Here is a 22,323-nt window from a genome sequence, read left to right on the forward strand (position 1 = left end):
GATGGATGGATGGCGGATACACGAATTGGTCCGTGACCTTATTTAACTGTTCAGCAGCAAATACTGACGAAACAGTTGGAAAAACAAAAAAAGATGATAGAGAAAACAGAACAAACTGAAAAATACGACCCAAACAAAATATAATATAATATAATAGTATATATAATATAATATATCTCTGCAAAGCTCAACTACAGACTCCAAGTACACAACAGGTATTTAAGGGCTAAGAAAGTGGATTTTGCATCATATGTCCCCTTTAATTGAGTTGTTTGTAGTTAATGAGTTTCTCATTGCTGACTTTCTTAAAAATATAACAGAGGGTCTTTACACATCTTCGCCAGAGGGGGTGCTATATACAAGTTAGTTGGTCAGCAGGTACCACAAAGCAAGGAATCTCTCTCTAAAACACTTTTGTCTGACTTCCCTGTTGAGTTTTCTCTAATCGCTGGGTTCTTTTACGTGAAACAAAAGGCAAATTCCTTGTCTGTGTGCACAAACCTCCCCAATAAAGCTAATTCTGGTTGTGGTTCTAATCATGATCAGGGCTCTGTTGGGATTATGATTATTGATTAATTAATATTTATCAATAATTATGATAAAAAAATATAATTTGACAAAATTAATTTCTTAACCAAAAATCCTCATTTATGAATTGAAACCAGAGATGTCTTCTGGTGTTGTAATTGTGGCTCAACGCCTTTGATAATTACAACCGTTAAATACTCAGTAATAATTGATAAGTATTACCAGACATGTCACTGTTTAATCGACCGTTTCTGCGGAAACGGGGGGAACTTTGACCTTATTTTGACTGACAAATCACTCTTGCACAAAATAAACACAAACGACTTCTCTTTATCTACATGAATCTTTATTGAATCAACCGCCTGATACAATCCGCTCTTCCAATTCAATAATCTTCACCTAATCAAACATGCAACGTTCTACACAAAAGGGTAAAATATCTAACTAAACAAAATAAAGCAAAACAACAGTGGGTGTGTATGGAATTAAACCAGCAGTTATGGCAAAAGTGATAATATGACAAGGGAATATGGTGTTGAACAAAGCTTTGGGAGCGCAGCCCGCCAGAAAGTGTAGCTCAGTGAGATGCAGGCAGTCATAAAACGTCCCCCACCGCTGGGGATGTTCGAAAACACAAAGGGTTATAAAACTTTTGGCGGCAACCAATAAAACATGAAGTTGAAGACAAAGAAAACGGTTGATTTTCACCGTAAGGTTATTATAGCAGTCCATTTTCACGGCACACCTGTTCTCAGGTGTTCACACAGTAAAAGCACAATCTTGCGAGACCCGGCGGCCTCAGAAAACAACAGTAATCATGTTTCAAAAGACAATGGCATGCACATACAATTCAGAAGACATTCGACTGTAAGTGGCGATTCTACATCGCACTAAAACCTCCTCTATCCTGCCCAAGCTATTCCTGATAAAGAAATAAAAATAAAAGGTGGATTTTACTTGTTGAAGTCTTCCTTCTGGGGCAGCGAGTGAGAGAGAAAGGGGGTTGAAGAGTTCCACACGTCCACGGATACTCCAAGAAAGTGGTCAATCTCCGTCTTTTGTCCTCCTTGGCAAAACGGAAAAATATGATCTGACCGTCAGCAGTCGACTAGAACAAAACAAGGAGGGAGTCTCCTTGAAACTCCGTGGGGTTTGGTTACGTGTTGAAAAACTCACGTCTTCGATCGGCAAAGTGAAATTTCTGGCCTTCTCATTCCAGAAACCTCTTTCGTGCATTTTTCGTTGGCCAATGAAGGAGAATAAATGAAGAATCCACGTCGGACTTCTTCTCCAGAGATGCACTTCAGTTACTTTCCAGTGTGAAAAGCAAAGCTTTTAAAGGGGCCACCTTCATTCATGCTTTCCATGACGTCAAACTTGGGATGCCCCGTCATGTCAGCCGCGGTGGCCGCTGGGATTCGTAGTAGCGGGCTATCCTGGGATACAAAATGGCCAATGACGCCAAACGGCTTGGTAGCGTCCAGTAACGTGCAAATGGTCCAATATTCAGCTCAACATGTGGTCCAACAGCTCGATCTCTCAGCGGTTGACCTCTGAGGAATTACTGGAAGGATTTTTGGTTAAAATCTTGTTGCCTTCCTTCTGCTGCTGGTTTCCTCCATGATGCTTTCTTAGGTTCACTCTGACTTTTCTTAAATCATTTCTGATGTTAGTTTGAACGGTTAGAGAGACCACATTTGAGATAGTTTTCATTGGTTCTGTCCAGACAGAAACAGGAGTTGCTGTGCTTAACACCAAGACCAGATGCAGAGGGACCGGCCCGTTGGGTCATCCAAATCACTGTGGTTTCCTCCCACTGTGACTCCTTGCCCTTCATTGGGATTCCTCCTGAATAAACGTCACATGTTTCATTCTGCTTCTTCATGGATTATTCTTTACAGACGTTTTGAATTTATTAAAAGTGCATGAATATCAACAGTTAAATTCTGGTTCAAATAAGAAAGTTCTGAGTAAATGGGAATTTATTTCTTTTGGAGAAGATCCCAATGTGTGAACTGATCTCCAGGTATTTAAGGGGCGTCAGTCATTCCAAATGGATGAAATAATGAGAGGGTAAATGAAACAGCTTTAAAGAGGTTTTAATTCTTGTTAAAGAGAAGGATTTAATAGTAGTTTGTACCTTACCTGAATTAGACTGAAGCATTTTCACAGCAGGTTTGTAGAAAGGAAGTCCTGCTAACACCAACTAGACCAGCAATAAGAGAGCTATACTGCTGTTAACACTGTGGGTCTTCTCTCCTACAGAAAGTACTCCTGGCTTAATGCTTCTGTGATTAGGTGTGTCTGGACGGAACCACAGAAGAAACTACTGCTGCTATCTACTCTGTGTACTCTCCTGGGTCTTCTCTCCAACAGAAAGTACTCCTGGCTCAGTGCCTTTGTATGTTTTTCTATGCATCTCTTTGTCCCATCAATCCCCAGCCAGTCACTACAGATGCCAGGTCTATTTTGGGTTCATCTCTTTTAGTACCATAACCCCAGGTGTTTTTGTATCTTTGTAGAACCTGGTACCAAAAGTTTATTTGTTTATGCCCTAGAGCTAACAGAAGGGGTGCTTTCTATTTCCATGACAGTATATCAAGGGCTCCTCTTGCTTTGAACTGAACCAAATAAACAGAGTTAAAATGAAAAACAGCAGCATGCATTGGCTTGGTCATTGAGAAGCCATCTGGGAGCTACTTATTTCAGCGCCCCCTGGTGTTCAGCCTCCACTGATTTTTGTAAGCGCCTTTGATTTTTCCTCATAAAGAAATATGAAGAATTTTATGGTGATTTAAAGAAGAATAATTGTTTGAGAGCCAAAAAAACCTGGCTCTTCTTAATGATTTTAGCCACATGATCCGGATCCCTGAAAATAACTGGAATTCCCACCACTGGCAGCACCGGTCCAAACTCACTTTTTTTGTAGATCAGTGACATGCATGTTTTAATGATCGCAATCACCTATTGCTAATATGCAATATAGTGTAGTACGCAAACAGAACCTGCACCAGTTTGATCAACACACGCTTCGTTGGGATAAGCTGGAAACTTTGAAGGTCGAAGAATTTACTTATTTCACTAGAACTTGTGAAACAGTAGAATGACGGACGTTGAACTGGATGATAGTCTGGTGTGGATCAAATGTTCAGGAACTGCCTCAGGATCATGTTTCTGACTCAGGACTCAAATTTGGGCCAAATATTTGTTACTATAAAAGTTATACCGGATTATGTTTTCAGCTACACAGCAATGAAGCTTTGTTTTCTATTGTTTTCTCAGCTTTAAGATTTCAGATACATTTTAAGAAAGACATGACCTAGGAGTCCTTTTTTCCTTCAGTCTAGCTCAGGTGCGTAGTGTTGTGGAATTTTCTTATCAAAGTGGGTAGAAGTTGACTCATAACAAGAGAAAATCCGGACTTTTTCTTATAAGTTTTATTCAAAGGCATTCAGCGTTTGAAGACCCTGACACTGAGGTTAGTCAGTGAAACAGAGCCCCGATCAACATTTACACACAGTATTTATACCAGAACATGACTGTGTTATCTCAACTTCCAAGAGTCTGTGTTTTATGACCCAAACCCTTCTTGAGTTCAAAGGTGACAAGGTTATCTAGGAACAGACCTAACTGCCCTTCCTGACATCATCCTAAATGATGGGTCTTAACCATTAAACTCTCCAGCATTGGAATTTAGAGTCCATCTGCTCTAAAAAACAGAACACTAACAAAACACAGAGGTCAGAGGTGAGAGGTAGATGGAAGGTCACCTGTGAGTGATACAACACAGAAACAAATGTGAGAGGTGAAGGGAATATCAGAGCACTTTAAAAGAATTTTCCATTACACTCCTTTCTTCTGATTACAAGATAATCACAAAACTAAAAGAAAATTCTACAAAACCATCACCCAAAGCTTATAATCAAAGTAAAACTAATAAAAGAAAAGAATACATAACAAATACATGTGTTATGTCATGGCTTCCTCTAAGATCTACTGTAAAGCATCTCAAGCAACATAAAATCCATCGGTATCCATACCATCTGCCACTGTAAATGCAGAATCATCACAATCATGACAAACAGAAATTAAGTTCACATCCTCATCAACAGGCAACACAGAAAAACGTACCAGTCTCATCACCATTCCCCTAACCATTGGAATAATACAACATGAAAGAAACAGCAAAATCAAAAAGAAACATAAAAGAATCACTCCAATCTTTACTAACCAAGATGTCCATCCACCAGTAAAGAACCAAGACCAAGGATTCCAAGAGGAACTCATATTCTCCTTCTGTTGGGTCGTCAGCAAGTCCTCAAACTTATCATGGATATTCGTCATGTTCTTAGACACATCGGGAATAAAAGTGCAACATTGTTCCCCAATTAAATGACAAACGCCACCCCTCTCAGCTAACAGATAATCCAAAGCCATTCTATTTTGCAAACTTATAGTTCTTATAGCCTGCTGCTCCGTAGGTAGAACAGTGAAACCTTCCTCAGATAAAGCAGTAAGATTTTCTAACTCAACTGACAACTCATTAATCCTATGGGCGGCGTTAGCAGCACCATAATTAGGAAAAATTGTACCCAAAATCCCTTTCCAATGTGGGATCCTAGCTCTCTTTTGCCGTTTGAGCATTGTCTTCCTCTCTAATAATGGGCTGATTGAATCATAAGTTCTGACTGTAGGTAGTAAATGAGCTAGATAACATACTCCAGACCAATTAGCAGGCAGATACAGATATGATCTGTTTCCACACATCCAAACCATGTTCTTAGGACACGAGAACCCATCTCTACTAGGAAAAGTAACAAGAACCCTGGTTAATTTACCTGCCATGCCATACAATTGACTTCCATTCGGTAAGGCTGTAAGATTAAGAGTTAACACAAAAGGATCTGGAGCCAAAGATTCTGAAATAGTATACGGATCAGTCCTGACAGGACAAGGTCTAGATGTATTACTGTGGATCAAGGAAAATTTACCAACATTTCTGCTTTTCCGTACAGTATAATTCCTCACCCAAGGAAAAACGATCTCCACCAACCGGTTATCTGGAAAGAAAGTAGCTAGAGTATAAGCAGTATCAATAGGAACTGGTACCAAAAATGGTTGATCATTAATAGCATGTGGAATCAAACAACAAACATAACAACAATAATTTCTTATCTTCCTCACGGTTTGATGCATCAGTTGCCACCAGACATTATCAGTATGATCATAGTAGTCAGAAAAGTGATGGATCTCTCTTCGAATCAGCTGATGACTATTATTTACACAATTCCTCAAATTAGCCTTACATTGTCTTTGCTGCACCTTTTCCCAAATGAACACAAGAGTTATAAAAATACTTGAAATACCAATCATTAGCATCAGAACAGACCATCTTCCATTTAACTGCATCGTGACCTTGAAGTGGAATGTCCTTTCTTCTGGTACTGAAAGCAAACAGTTTTTTCTCAAAGAAAACAAATTATAAACAACTTTAAAAAAAACAAAAATCCTGCTGCCTCTCCTGAGTGGCTTCTGCGCTTCAAGCTGCCCTGTTACCAGTCTGGTACAGGTGGGCGGTCGTAGGAAGCTCCTCTAGAAATATGTTTAGAAACAGGAACTCTAACCTGCTTGAAGTTAGGCTTCCATAGTCCAACTTATGATTTTTAACTTTCAGGCAATGCGATGGCCTTAAGTAGATTCTGAAATAACGTTGCACTGCCCAAGGGATTATTGTGTCCTTGTAAGAACTATGTTCTTCAACCACCTCTTCAATCACTCGCCAGTGATCAGCTTACAGTTCTTTATCTTATGGTGGTCCGCTGTCCTCACACCTTTCAGGCCGTGGATGATCCAGTTGGAAGATGACTTGTCCTGGAAGCCAGATGAAGCTGGAGGAGCTGGAGCTTTCCTGCAGCTTTCCTGCAGCTTTCCTGGGTGTCTAGTAGGATCTGATATGGGCCATTCCAGCACCTGGACTTCCTGTGTTTTCTCCTAGATTCTCTGACCAGAATCCAGTCGCCAGGAATAAAGGACTGGAGGGTGGAAGTGGCTGTTTCTGGTAATGCAGCCTTCACTGTCTGTGAAACTTGAGAAAACACAGTGGACAGGTTTTGACAGTAAAACAACATCCTATCTTCACACAAAGATGTGGAAGAAAATTATCTTGGCAATATCCCCATGTCCAAATTAGGAGACCTGCCACACAGCACTTCAAAAGGACTGAGATTTGCCTCTGTCCTTTGTCTCAATCTCATATAAGTGAGAACAATAGGTAGAGCCTTCACAACGCTTGGCTAATTTTCAATTCAAAGTCCCATTCTCAAACCTAAGTGCTTAACTACATGAACTTCATCAAAACATCCAACAAAATCCAAAGAATTGATCTTCTGACTTCACCTGATATACTAGCAGTGACCATCAGCTAAATATTCTGAATATCAAAAATGTGACATGATGTTTGAGGAAGGTCTGATTAATGGTCAATATTTCATAGTTTCAGAATACCCGAAAATAATTTCAAAAATGGTCTAATCTGTGGAGATATAAAATTTCACAAAAGAATCAACACCATAATTTCAGAGAGGTTTTCATAATGTGGTCTTAGGGAGCTATGCACCATTTATATAAACAAAGTACAACGTCTCTCTCGCATTGTCACTAAGTCCTCACTGGAGGTATGAACTACCCTTTTTCCCATGAGTGCTAAAACTTTTGGAACCCCATGTTGCTTTATTCTGACATTCCTCTCTTCTGGCGCAGGGTCCAACCCATGCGACAATCCAGCAAAAAGTTTGTACAAAAATGTTTTAGTAACCAAGATCACATTACATAGAACCAAAGAAATGAATTCTGACAGAACTATGTGTCACTATGAATTTAACGAAAGCAACATAAAGAAAATCCAGATGTTTTTAACTGCAATTCAGTTCCATTAACAACTAAACACAAACTGTAATTATTTAGTTCATCAATGTTTCACTTAGAAATTAGTCACATATCATCCTAATTTGTCTTGTACAAAGATGAGTATTAGATTAATGGACATCCAATGTAATTTGGATGAATAAACCCTACAAATTGAATCTAATAAATAATTCCCACCAAGTATAAAGGCATGACTCTGATTCTTTATCAAAAATATATTCCTTACTTTTGCATATCTTGAACTGTCAGCTAGCTTAATGGCACCAGGGGACACTTTCAATCTAATAAATCACCAATGATTCTGCATGCAAAACTAATTCTTCAAACTAGTTTAAACTATTTCATTAACCTTTTAACAATAAAACACATAAATCTAAAAGTCATGCTACATCCTTAATCATTATACAAAAAAAAAACATGTTATTAAGGCAACAATCACTACAAGCATTTTGATTCTATTGTCTCTTAAACAGTGTTAAAACTCAGGAAGGGAGGTGCTGAGCGTTACCATGACAACAAAGGCATGAACCAACCTGGTAGGTGGGCGGAGTCAGGCAGAACCAACCTTTGATTGACAGCCTATGGGCGGACCCACAGTTTCTTCATCCCATCCCACATTAGTGTAACTTAAACTGCAAAGCTATTAACATGCACCTACCTCAGAAACAAGCTGCTTCTTAACTCTCCTGAAAACTCAAAGTTTTAATCAATCTGGGATTTAGAAACATTATTCTAAACATGGATTATTGTTTTATGCAACATATAAACAAACATTAATTCCAACAAAACAAAGACAAAACATCAGAGACAGACAAATGGCCAAATTTGAAGCTTCAAGAATTCAAAGAAATGTTTAACAATCTCTTTTCAGAATATGTTTTCTCAGCCATATCTTTTAATGCTATAATTGATCAATTTTGTTATGACAATCTTCAGGATTGTTTTTTTTTTAAATCAGTGCACATAGTCCAGAAAATCTCAAAGTATTTAGAAGCACAGCAACAGTTTTCTCTTAAATTAATCCAAATTTACTGATGCTGAAACCTTTTGCTAATTCTTTGTACTGTAACTCTGTAATAATAACTACAATCCTGAGAGTTATTGTTATAATTCTCTTTTTGTTTTGCTCAATTTGATCGCAGCTGCATTGCAGAATTTCAAGTTAAATGCAAAGAAGTATGTTTAATTTAATTCAATTCAAATTCAAAGATACTTTATTGATCCCCGAGGGGAAATTAGAAAAGTCAGCGTTGACATTTTTATGTTATACCCAAACTAAACAAAACTGCAGTGTTTGACTTAATCATAAATTAAGATAAGAAGCTTGTCTCCAAACTGGACTTTTTCCCACATAATGTTTCAAAAAAGAACAAACATCATTTTCTTTAATTTGGCTATTTAAATTTTGAGAGTCGGGGAGAACTTATCACTAGAACCCCTCTTTAATAATCCAATGGTGATAAATGTTCCAATATTTTATCTCTTAGTAATCTGAAATTACCTTGTGTACCTTTGTACTCCTATGTATTCCTTTAATCTTTAAACCCTAAGAAATCAAACAAGGAGACTTGAGTTTGAGCCGACCATCCTCTTACTGTTAAGAGAGCCTTTATTTCTTTTCTTTTCCTAAAATAAAGGATTTTACTTGTCTTTATTCTGTTATAAAAATCCTAACCTTGGTTCCAAAACTAAACTCTTCAGCACCAATCTGTGTTCCCCAGAGTAGAAATTTTGAGTATTATTGCATTTCAAAGTCACCAAAATGACTGGAACTCATCATTGGCTTAGATCTATTTTAATAAGTAATCAGCCTACCTTTAATTAAGTCTTATAATTTCATGGACCCAAAATCTATGGCTTACAGGCTTCAGGAGTCCAGGAACCACAGGTTGAGTACTACTGCATTGAACAATGGTGTTAACTTTCTGCAGAGATTGAAGGATTGGCTAAATATATTATTTCTGCTTGGACAATAATCAGATTTAAAATTATTAGTTCACAGCTCCTAATTTACCTCAGATCATATTTGCTTCTAACCCAGTTCATAATAAGCTTCAGACAAACATTATGCTAAAAAAACCAAAAACAAAACAAAAACCAGATCTGTTTTAAAATAAAGAAAAAGCATGCTTAAAAACTTGATACTGTGGTGGAAAATAACTCCACGGTTCTGAAGGCCTTTTCATGCAGAGTCTTTTAGGAATTAGTTTAATTTTTGTGTGGTACCACTGTCCAATCAGATTCTTTCTAAATAACCCCATTTTTCATTCTCATTTTAAAGGTTTGTTTTACCAAGGGAAATATGTTTAACAAAACCAATTACTCTCAAAAGTTTTAAAAGTTTTTAGCTGGTGATATCTTAGAAAACAACAAGTGTTTTAATATTTCTGTGCAACACAGAACTGATCCGGTGTCCTTTCCTTCTCCAAAGGGAGAAAAAAGAACCTGCAGAACCAAATCTTTCATAGTTTTTGTCAGGACCTGATATAAGGTACAGTGTAAATAAACACGCTGCATGAATCAGAAGAGGGAAGAAAAAAACACTAATATAACCTCTTCCCAGCAGCTGCTGTGAAAAACAATGAATTTGTACTTTCCACAAGCGTCAGTTAACACTTGCGGACAAAAACTGCACCAAACTGTAAATACTGTGTCAGAAACTGTATGAAGACCATCTGCAGTAGAACTAAGACTGTTTTAATGAGGTCTCTACCCATTAGATTTATGGGATACAAAATCTGACAACAGAAAATAATATCTGAAGGAGAAACCCATCAGGTGTTACGCATGTGCTGGGTTTTATAAAAATACTCCTTCATGAGATCTGTCCTGAGAATAACATAGAAACACTTGGTTACTGCTGAGTTTTGGAGATGTTGTAACTTCCTCTGCTTTTTAATAACTTTTAATAACTAGAATAATTGACCCTGAATATTCCACGACGAAAGAGAACTTGTTTCTCTAAAATAATTAACTGGAAAGTATCAAATGAGTTAAGTTATCACCCTTTTAAAGATACTTTTCTAACCCTAAAATAATATTTTAACCCGCTATATCTGTCAACGTCAAGTAAGCATCACATGAGAAGCGGTTAATAAGCGTTCTTCATTGCAGAAAATAGGAAAAGATTTATGCAAATGTGTGTGTGTTTGTACGTTACCTCCATCAGTTTCTAAATCGCTCCAGAGTCAGACTGTCACACAGTCCTCTATCAGTCCAAAAAACAACCAGGCCCTTCCCAGGTCTGTTGGTGAGACATTCAATCATTCTTTGTCCACTTTAACTTCTCCAGGAGGGAGAAAGAAGAAACTTTGCTCCGGTTTCTCTTCTGCCCGCATAAGATGTGCTTTCAATATAAATCCAGTGTATCACTCTTCTGGCTCTTGCAAACAGCATGGATCGTTGTCCATCTCAGAGAATCTGGATTTTCTTCTGAGTTTCGTTTTTTTTTTTTTTGTAGAAAGTCACACTGCGATTTTCAACATGCAGGAAGGCAGATCTCTCTCTTTCAGGCCGTGCTGGAGAAGCGTCTCTGGTGGAGTAGCCATGGAGAAGGGCAGGTTTCTAAAATCCAGACTCAAAAACGCAGATGTTGAACTCAAATCCCATATATGTGTGTATTTGTGTGTGAGAGAGGCAGAAGAAAAGTTTAGTATAGGTTCAGATTTTGCACAAAGAAATATTATCAGTCAGTCAGTCAGTTGTCCCCCTGCCTGTCACTTCCTTCCACAACATGAACTATACTCCTTTCTAAAACAACTTTCTTTTCGCATCTCTAATGTCCCTTTTCACTTTTACCTTCTTTACCGACTGATCGCAATATTTAAGACAAACAAAACTTCCTTCAGGAAAGTTTTAACTCTTTAACCCCTTAATTGATGCACTCTGTGCTTTTTAATCTTTTCTTATGTTTTTTATTTATTTATTTTTCCATCAACTGTTTTACTTGAAACTTTTTAAACTATTTAACTTATTTACACTCAAACTTCCACGCTGTGAAAAACCAAACTTATCTTCCAAATTAAAGCACATTTAACACAATCATCCCCACTTTTTCCTTTCATTATTTTATAAATCAGAGTCTGAAGAAGGAGACACCCCTGATGCCTCAAGGTTCCGGAACCATTTTTTTTTTTACCTGTTCAGCGGCACGTCTGCCGACTGGCTTTTCTCCTTTATGAGGTGTAGAAAATTGCTAAAAACCACCCGCAAAACCCTGTGTTTTGCTTTATCTTATTGTTACCAATAAGAACCTCCCTGCAATTCCTTTTGCAGGGTAACCGGGCCCTCAGCTGATGTCCTCCCTCTCGCAACTCTGGAACCTAATTAATTAGTTAGGAGATGATGGTTAATGTGTAATAAAAATAATAATATACATTATATCATACAGAGCAACTTCTCACCCAGATATATTTGAAGACAAATTGTTCGGATCTAATCAGCCAGAAGCCGCAGGCGGACACCCGGACTCCACTACCGTAATATGGAGGTGGACTGAGAACAACTCTCAGGCTGGCCAGGCGTCCGTGTCCCATCCTGCGGTCTCCTCTGGCACGTTAGATCCTGTTCGTGACGCTAAAATTGTTGTGGAATTTTCTTATCAAAGTGGGTAGAAGTTGACTCATAACAAGAGAAAATCCGGACTTTTTCTTATAAGTTTTATTCAAAGGCATTCAGCGTTTGAAGACCCTGACACTGAGGTTAGTCAGTGAAACAGAGCCCCGATCAACATTTACACACAGTATTTATACCAGAACATGACTGTGTTATCTCAACTTCCAAGAGTCTGTGTTTTATGACCCAAACCCTTCTTGAGTTCAAAGGTGACAAGGTTATCTAGGAACAGACCTAACTGCCCTTCCTGACATCATCCTAAATGATGGGTCTTAACCATTAAACTCTCCAGCATTGGAATTTAGAGTCCATCTGCTCTAAAAAACAGAACACTAACAAAACACAGAGGTCAGAGGTGAGAGGTAGATGGAAGGTCACCTGTGAGTGATACAACACAGAAACAAATGTGAGAGGTGAAGGGAATATCAGAGCACTTTAAAAGAATTTTCCATTACAGTAGTTAGACCTGGGCTTCCGGGGCGGATGTTTTTAGTCCAGTTCTACATGTAGACAGAACCAGGTGTTGCTCAATAAACCAGGAAAATATCTCCTGGTTCCAGTAAGACGTAGTAGAAAGTTAGAAAGTAAACCTCCTTCTTCTCTTTCATATCTTCTGTGCTGATTCTAAACACACACCTCTGGGTTTAAAGATGCTGGATAATTAAGAAATAAATCATAGCAATTAATCACATGTGGACCATTAATTAGTTAACTATTTTATTTTTCTGAATTACACATGTAATGTTATATAAACTAAAGTAATTAAAGAAGGATACGGTTTTACTGAAGGTGAGACATACATACCATATGTATACAGTTATTAATAACTGTAATATTAGTACCGATAAGGTCCAGGATGAGGCTCTATGCTATATTTTAAACACCACAACTTAACACCGTTTCCTCTCAAAGTGTTTAATAGGAAGAACTGCACTAATGTCTCACATGTTCAGTCAGAACAACAGAATGTGTTGAAAAATGTTTAATTTCTTATTTTTGGCAGACAAATTTCTTCAGAAGTGGAATGAAGGGCTGAAAAGATGGCGATAAAAGAGAACAGGTTCATAAATGAAGGAACAAGTTTAATAAAATGTTTCGAAAGCTCTTGGCATAATAAAATAAATGTGTTTTAGGATTTTACCATTTGACTAAGATTTAGAAAAATCAACTTTATACCACTTTCCTTTTTTGAAATACAAGTATAAAGACAATGGAGCCTCAGGAGTGGAACACTTTATGAGAATAAAGTTTAAAAAGGTCATTTATGTAGATGAGAAAAGAAGCACATCTATCTGACCAAAAGTAAACATCTCTGAGTTTAAGAAAAACTTTTGTCAGCAAAAATTCAGGTTAAGTTCTTTTCTAAATACCTCAAAATGTGTCATTATTTGCTTCAGCAAAATGGTTTTTCATCAGAGCTCAACTCTGTTTCTCCTTGTCCTTCATTCAGCTTCTAACAAAAATAAAAAGTTAAATTATTGCTAACCTTTTTTGTTTGATTCACAATAATTTACATTCAGTCTAAAACCAGCTGAGACAGAGAACTGGTACAATATGTCCTATATTATTTTAACTTTAAATTACCTATAAATTCTCTTATTCAAATCTAAATATTTTGGATTTGGGCTAAAGCCTCCAATGTTTGGAGACCCTAAAAACGCCCCTGGTCTAGCTAAATAAAGCTTCTAATGTTGCATGACCTTTTGAAAAAACAAAACTTTTAATATTTGATAAATATCTGCGATTGGAAATTTGTTGTTATTTTTAGAGAGCCACTATTTTGTTTCTTTTTTAGGTAATAAAATCAAGAAAACTTTAGCAAAAAGAGGATGGATACATTTTCTTCTAGGGGATGTTGATATTTGTGGAAAATTAGGTAAAACAAAAAGCACAGAGTTTCTGACCTGATGAGAAGAAGAACAGTTCAGAAAAAATATTACTGAAATTGTTAGTGTCAATCTGTTGTGGAAATTGAGTGCAAATATTCAGAGAAAACCCTGAGAAACTGCTGAAACCTTCATCTTTTTTATATATCTATATTTAAAAACATTGGTTGGATCTTCAGTTTTTAGCCCAAGTTAATAAGAGCCACTGTGGAAGGTCCAAAGGGCCATCTGCTGCTCTGGAGCCACAGGTTGCAAACCTCCAAGCCCCACCCATTAGGAATAGTGCCACCTACTGGTGGACGCTAGAGAATTTTGATATCAAAGCAGTGGTGAACGTACTGAACTTACTTAATCTCCAGATTTGTCTGATTTAGGCTTCAGTGTGAGTTTTAAAGAAGAAGAAGAAATATCAACCCAATAACAAAAGGTTTTCCATACTCCGTGGCTGCTGCTTGGAACCCTAATTTAGCCCTGATAACAGACAGAAGGGCTGCAGCAGGAACTCTAAAGGATCAGCAGAGGTTATTTAGCTTCCTTATGTGGGAGCAGAGGTAACTGCTTCAACTGCAAAAAGTGAAGCAATGTTTCACTCAGGTAACAAAGCGGAGACATGAACACACACAAACAACATTAAAATGGAGACGTGTGGAACAGAAAGATCGTTGTAGTGCTTAAAACTGAACCAAAGTGCCCCTCCCTCATGACCCTGCATAGGTAAGTGGGTATAGACAATAGAAGGATGGAAGAGTATTATTAATATTAATATTGTTACTGGTGGAATCAGCAAAGTTAGTGGTTAGTGACTTGTCCAGGGTGTAACCTGGCCCTCCAGCAGCACTATCCCACCCGACCCCCGTTATAAAGACTGGGTCGTTATGGAAACTGGATAACAATGTTTTCTCATGTCAGACACAAGCAGCTGATATTAAATGAAGACTTTGTAAACATTTAAAGGTTTTTAGTTGTCAGCATACAAATGGTGCATTTGAAAACCTGTTCTGGGTTATATGTTCTTTTGGGGACCCAAGGTCAGGAAGGAGCCCTAATTTGCAGCTTAACTTTGAGTTTGTTGTTCAACTTTGATTAAATCAGATACTTCTGTCAAAGTGTCCACTAGTGGGCGACAGAGACAAGCTGATGAACTGCACACAGCTGACTGTATATTACTGCCCATCATTACTGGCTTCTAAGAAAGCACAGCTCTACATCTGATCATGGACTAACGCTGCTGATAAGTGTTTGCAGGCATACTTCTGCAGAAACAGAAATACATGAAAATGAGAGAAAAATTGCATTTTAGAGGCAATGTCTCATACTTTAACACATAGTCTGAATATTTGTGGATCACAGTACATGTACTGCACATGTTCAGCCAATCACAGCTCTTCCACCCCCTCTCTCAGACCGACAGGGAGACGGTTGTCTTGGAGACGGCCACGTGGTCCCGTTGCCCCAGATTATTTTGCAGCTCAGCCTATTTCTCCCCCTGCCTCACCCCTATATTCCTTTGTTCCCTTGTTCACCTCCTTCTGGTTTTCCTGTCCCCTTTATCCCTTCATCCACTCATCCATTCCTGTTTTTTCCAGACTTTTCTTTCATTGCGTGTTTTGCTCCTCTTGTCAGTGTTTTCTCCTTTCTGTCTTGGACACTTTTATGATTCATCCTCTCCAATCTACTTTGGTTTTCTGCCCTTTTTAATCGGTTCCTTTTTCTCTTCATCCTTGATTCATTGTCTGTTCTCCTGTTTCTTGACCTTCAGTCATTTCTAAATGTATTATTCTATCTGTCCTTCTTCTCCTTTTCTTAACTCTTCCCCATTTCTCCTGATGGATGTGTCTCCCGTTATGTAATCCTCGCTCTTCTGCACAGCCAATCAGATTCCTTTAGTGTGTGACATCAGATAATGGAAGCTGGGGCGGGAAATCCATCAATAATAGCAACTCGTTCTTTGCATGTGTGTGTATGTTTGTATATGTGCTTGTTTGAACCGGTTGGTTGCCATGGTGACATGATAAAACGACCTCAGGTTTCCCCCTAATCAACCACGGTCACCTCGTCCTGTCCCACAATGCACCTGTGAAACGTTGTTACATAACAGAAGCAGGGTGCGAGCCTCAGCCAATCAGAGCAGACAAAGTCACACAAGGACAGGTTCTTTCATGCAGACTGAGACTATGAACACCATCACATCCACCAGCACCACCAGTGGCAGTGGGACCTGATCAATCACAGGATCAATAAACATCACAAGCTCAGATTTTTTCCTAGTTCATGACATCTCATCAAGATGTGATGGACTAATATAGAAACAGGAAGTGTCTCCTCTCACTTCTGCAGTAAAACAGAAACAGAATGAATGCTGGAGGTCAACAGGCCCGGAGCACAGAACGTCATCAGACAAACACTCTGAGTCAAGCACCAGTTCCCCTTAAAAAGCTCTGAGTAACAGGATCATTGAGGCTAAATCCTCCTGAGGTCACATGCTGGACTTGCTGTTCTCAGACAGACCGGAAGAGAACATGTCCAGGTTGTGGGAAGACTAAAGATGCTCCAGTTCCAACTGGTTCCTGTTTATTTCTGCTCATTCATACGAAGGTGGTTCCTGTTCAGATTAAGAACAAATTGCTCATCTGGATCAAGCTCCTTGTGTTTTCAAAACCTCAAAATAGACTCATTAAAACCCTATAGTGGTTCATATTGACCTGATAGCATCATATAGTTGCTGCAGATTTTTTGGTTGAACATCCATGATGAGAACCTCCCGTTCCACCACATCCTACTCGTGTTCTGTTGGACTGAGACTGTGGAGGCCACTGGAGTCCTGTGAACCCATTTAAAGAAGCCCATCTGAGATTATCTGTGCTTTGTGACATGGAGCATTATCCTGCTGGAAGCATCCATCAGAAGATGGGCATACTCCTTTAGGCTGTGGGTTTATGTGATGTTTAGATGGTTCTAAAGTGGCCCAAACTGTGCCAAGAACATGTTCTCATACCATGACATCACCACCCGCAGCCTGAACCATTGACACAAGGCAGAATGGATCTGTGCTTTCATCCTGTTTACACCAAATTCTGAACTGACCATCTAATTCTTGAAGCTCAAATCCAGACTCATCACACCAGGAAACAAACTTGTTCTGATCCAGTTCTGGTAAATCTGTGTGAATTGTAGCCTCGGTTCCCTGTTCTTAGCTGATAGGAGTGGCACCAGGTGTGGTCTTCTGCTGCTATAGACCCTCTGATCCAAGGTTCCACACTTCCTATGTTCAGACATGGTTTTCTGCATACTTTGGTTCGGAACCAGTGGTTATTGGAGCTGCTTTCTGTCATCTGGAACCAGTCCACCCATTATCCTGTGTTTTCTAACCTCAAACAAGGCATTTTCCACCACACAGCTGGATGTTTTCTCTCTTGTGTGTGAAAATCCCAGCAGATTATCACGTTCTGAAATATTCAGTCCAACCAGACAAACACTAACAACATTCAAAGTCACTTAAATCTCCTTTCTTCTGCTTTTTGATGCTTCCCTTCTTCAGCAGGTGTGTGTGTGTGTGTGTGTGTGTGTGTACTTGTTGCTGAGTGAGAACCAATTTTCGTATTTTTATCGCAAAGTGAGGACATTTTAACAAAGTGAGGACATTTTCCTGGTCCTCACTTTTCCAAATTCCGTTCTTGGGACAGGGGTTAGGTTTAGGACTAGGGTATGAATTGAGTTATTGTTAGGGTTAGGTATTAACTGGTTAGGGTTAGGGTCAGGATTAGGCACTAAAAATCAAGGAAAATGAATGGAAGTCAATGGAAGTAACTGAAAAGTCCTCATAAAGATAGTAAAACACGGATGTGTGTGTGTGTCTTTGTGCTTGTGTGTGTGTGTGTGTGTGTGTGTTCCTGTCTTGGCATCACAGTGAGAACCATTTTCCCAATTTCACCATCAAATTGAGGACCGTTTGTACCAAAGTGAGGACATTTTGCTGGTCCTCACGACCTATTTTGCTAACGGTTAGGTTTAGGACTAAGATGTGAATTGACTTTAGGTTAAGGTTAGGGTTAGGCATGCACTGTTAATAGTTAGGTTTAGGGTTATTGTCAGGGTTAGGGCATAGAAAGGGTTGAAAATGACTGAAAATCAATGGAAGTCAATGGGAGTCAACACATGGTCCTCACTACATATAGCAAAACAAGAGTGTGTGTGTGTGTGTGTGTGTGTGTGTGTGTGTGTGTGTGTGTGTGTGTGTGTGTGTGTGTGTGTGTGTGTGTGTGGAAGATTGTTCCCAGCACTTATTGGTATCAATAAGTCTGTCTGTGTGGAAACAAATCACCCAAAGTCAAAGGTCAAGGTGCAGGATTGTTTGAGATCACTTTCATTGATCAATGACATCATATTTTCCAGCATGTTGTCATGGAGACAAGACTCACATAAGTGTGGATGATCAGGTTCAGGAAGGAATGATGGGGGTCTGGAGGGAAGGACGGAGTATGAAGGGCAAGAAGAATGGAGGGATGAGGAAGAAGATATGAAGGTAGGGAGGATAAGATGGAGCTCCTGTTGGTTATGGTAGCGTGTGTTCTGATCAGCTGATCAATAATCTGCTCTGATATGTGTGTGTGGGGGTGGATTATCTCATTATTCATGTTAATGATGGTAGCTGCTGCAGCCTCGTGAACCTGAAGGAGTGTTTACTCCGATGATGCAGCACAAACAGACCTGGGATCAGTTCTCCAACCTGAAGCAAGTCATGAGGCTGAAGTAATTTGTACCCCAGTTTGGACCAAAATGTTACCTGTTCACACCTGCACCCTTCTGTTAAAACCAATACCTGTTTATTTCTCTTGGTATTTAGGTGGTTTTGATGAATTGTGGAAATAAAATTTGATTTGATTGAATAATATTTCCTGAAGACCTTATAATACATCCTACTTCTATTGATTGTTGTGCTAATCTCAGTTTGGGTAAATTGATTCTCGTGAAATATGATTATGACCTCTGATCAAACCACAATATTATCTATTGGTGTCTCATAAACACATTTGAATGCAGAAGAGAATAAACAGGAAATTACTTTAAATCATTGCTGTCGAGGCAGGTGTGAAACGTCCCTTAGAAAGGTACAGAATTTCCTACGGTACCATTTTGGACCTGAAGATGTTGGGAACAAAATGACAAAATGGCGAACGGAGGAATCATCTGCATCCCATCATATCGGGTTCTGCTGAGCGGTCTGTGTAAGTGTTGGATCTCTCAGCAATGATCAAGCATGAACCAAACGAAAAGGGTCCAGACAGGAACTCTTCCTGGAGCCTCATATAACCATGGGCACCTCTTATTAGACGACATTGTGCCTTGAATCTTCAAATCATCAGATGTTTATTTGTGTAATTTTGATGATATCTTGCTGATGTAACTCAGCAGGATTAAACATCATGGGTTTGTCTTTTTAAATGGAAACAACTGTGTTGTTACTCCATGTTGAACAGTTCAGTGATCATGAGTCTAAGTTGTGTCCCTCCTTCCTTCCAACTTGTTGACGAACAAAGCGCTCATGGTCGCTGGCCGCTGGTTGCCTAGTAACCAGGCGCTGAGAGTCGACGCTCGGATGGACAGGGGCGACGACGACCATTGCATCTGCTGACAGCTGCTGTTCAAAAGCTGCCAGCAGGCTTTGTTCAAACACATAAAAACTTTATTCAGCATGCAGGACCACGACGCCAGCAGCCTGCACAGGCTGAATGAGATGATGATGTCATCAGCTCGCAGTGAAGGAAAGGAAACGCCTCCATGTTCAGACAGCTTTCCTTTGGACAGATTTTATGCAGGTTCTTATGTCTAATCATCTGCCGAGTGTTTGCTGTTCAGCTGGACTCTGTGATAATAAACTCAGAACCAAGCCTGAGGTATAAGTGGACTTTGTAGCTGCTTTGGGCTCCCTCCAGGCCGTGGGCCCCAAAAGAGATTGAACCACTTGCTCACATACCGCAGGAAATCTTCAAAGATTGAATGTTAACTGGCAGAGTCATAACTAAAAGCTCATCTAATCATTTCTGCTGCATGTATCCGGGTCGGTAAAACATTTCATGCAACCTCCAATATTTTACCAACATATCAGGAGCAAATTTATGCACTGACTGTAAAATGTGAAGGACTGGCCCTTTAAGGCTCCCTGCAGGAAACCACTCTGCCATGTTCTCCCCTTCCATCACCGGGATGTGTTCACTGCCTCCTCGGAATGAGGCGTTCGCGTACCTACAGCTGTCTGCTGACCAAACGGCTCTGTTGACATCCACAGCCCATCACAACAGATTGAGGCTGACGAAGGCCGTGATTGGCTGCAGCCGGCAGTAGGGTAAGCTCACGTTGGCGGCGCTGTCAGGTGACCACAGTGTGAAAAGAGCTGCTCCCCCTCCGTCTCTCTGAGCTCGATCATGAATAAATGACATAAGGGGTGGGGGTGGCTGTGTGGGGGGAGCACTGGAGCCAGTCTACATGCTGATGGAGCATGGGGGAGGGGCAGAGGGGAAGATGGAGGACAGGTGGGGGAAGGGGTGTAGGATCTGGTTTATATTCAGCTCTCAGCACCTGCTGGTGTTGCGACTGGATAAAAACACTGACATACCAACAGATTTACCCACTGTATGTAGGGTGGGTGAGATTAGACACAGAAACAGATACTTTTTTTAATGCTGACACGGCTCCCTCTGCTCTGACAGACCTCTTCCCCCCCTGCAGCATCCCGGGTGTCATGGCGTGCCACGCCCGTCCACCTGCTGAAGGTCGAGTCAGTAAATCTACATTATTGAACGACACCATCGATTTGTTGAGCCTGGATGGAGAGAAACTGCTTTAGCAGAGGAAAAGACACATTAACAACACAGAGGCTTTAAAAACCACATCCAGCAGAGGGGAACCAGGGTTTTATGTGGCCCTGGGCAGAATTCCTTTCTAGGCTCCTTTCATACGGTTATTTTTATCACCGCCCCATCAGTGCCTACCATAGCAACAAGGGTCCAGACCAGTGATCAGCACCATTCACTGTTATTTTCTAGTCATACAAACCACTCAAAGCACTTTGCACTGAAGCCTCAGTCACACTCACAATCTTACACGGGATGCAGATCGGTAGACAGCATGGGGTTGCCTTGCCCAAGGGCACTTCAACATGCCGCAGGATTAAAATCCAAAACTTTCAGATTGCAGGAAAACTACTCAACCCACTGAGCCACGGTCACCTCATAAAAACCACAAAGCTCATTGTTCTGCGATACTAATGTATCTAAACCAGGCATCAGAAATAAAGGTTAAACAATCCCTTCAAAATAAAACCGTAAACATTACATTAAGTGGATTTTTGCAACAGTAGTTTCAACAAGGTAAATACAACTAAATCAATCCCTGAGGCTGTTCTATCAATATAGAAGTTTAAGATACTTTTCAAAATAAAGGTTTGTATATTTACTGTTTTGTAATATTGAAACTGAGTTAACTGATCAAAAAGAGAATTGTCAGCCCTTCAAAATAAAGCTCATGCATTCTCTTAAAAATAAAAACCTCAGCTTTTGAAAGATTATTGCAAGTTGAACCCAAACTCAACATGAACAAAGGGATTCTGTTGGACTTTCAAAATGAAAGCTGACAGATGCTTTTAAAAATAAAAGTTTTTCTTTTAATGGTCTGTTCTGTTGTTTGGCAGAAACCACACAACAAATACTTGTGATATGCACCAACAAACGGTTTTTAATTATTATTATTAGCAGTAATAGTAGTGGTATATTTATATAAAGCACAGTGTAAAACACTTTCCCTAACTGGGACACAAGCAGCAGAAATGACTAAATGAGCTTTAAATTCTGACTCTGTCAACGTAACATTCAAACTGTGAAGGTTTTCTCTAGTATGTGAACAACTTGGGCATTTGATAACCTGCCCTGGGTGAATTAAAGCTATCGCTGGGGGCCCCACAAAGTCTTCTTCTACATGAGGCCGGCTCTGCATGGCGGCCTGATCCCCAGCACCTCCTGTTTGCCTGCAAGATCCAAACCGCGTCAGGAAACACTTGGTCTGAAGCAGAGATTTACTCACCAACAAAGACTTCACTGTTTCATTCATTAGTGCCCTCATTTCATATGCAAATCAGGAGGCCAGGTGGGCGTGGTCAGCTGCATAGCCTAATCTAGGCTGAAGTTCAGTCTGTCTGGAGAGTTTATCTGGTATAATCCCCTTCAGGACAACAATACCCCAAATACTCCGATCCAGAAGTATTCTGAGAGAAATGTACTTCATGTGTGAGCAGTAACACGATGCGGAAAGAGGTTTGATGTAAAACTGGACACAATCCAAGCAAATCTTCTGCAGACGCACAACCACAACTCACACT

The sequence above is a fragment of the Girardinichthys multiradiatus genome, chromosome 15 (assembly GCF_021462225.1).
Source record: "Girardinichthys multiradiatus isolate DD_20200921_A chromosome 15, DD_fGirMul_XY1, whole genome shotgun sequence".
Taxonomy (NCBI): Eukaryota; Metazoa; Chordata; class Actinopteri; order Cyprinodontiformes; family Goodeidae; genus Girardinichthys; species Girardinichthys multiradiatus.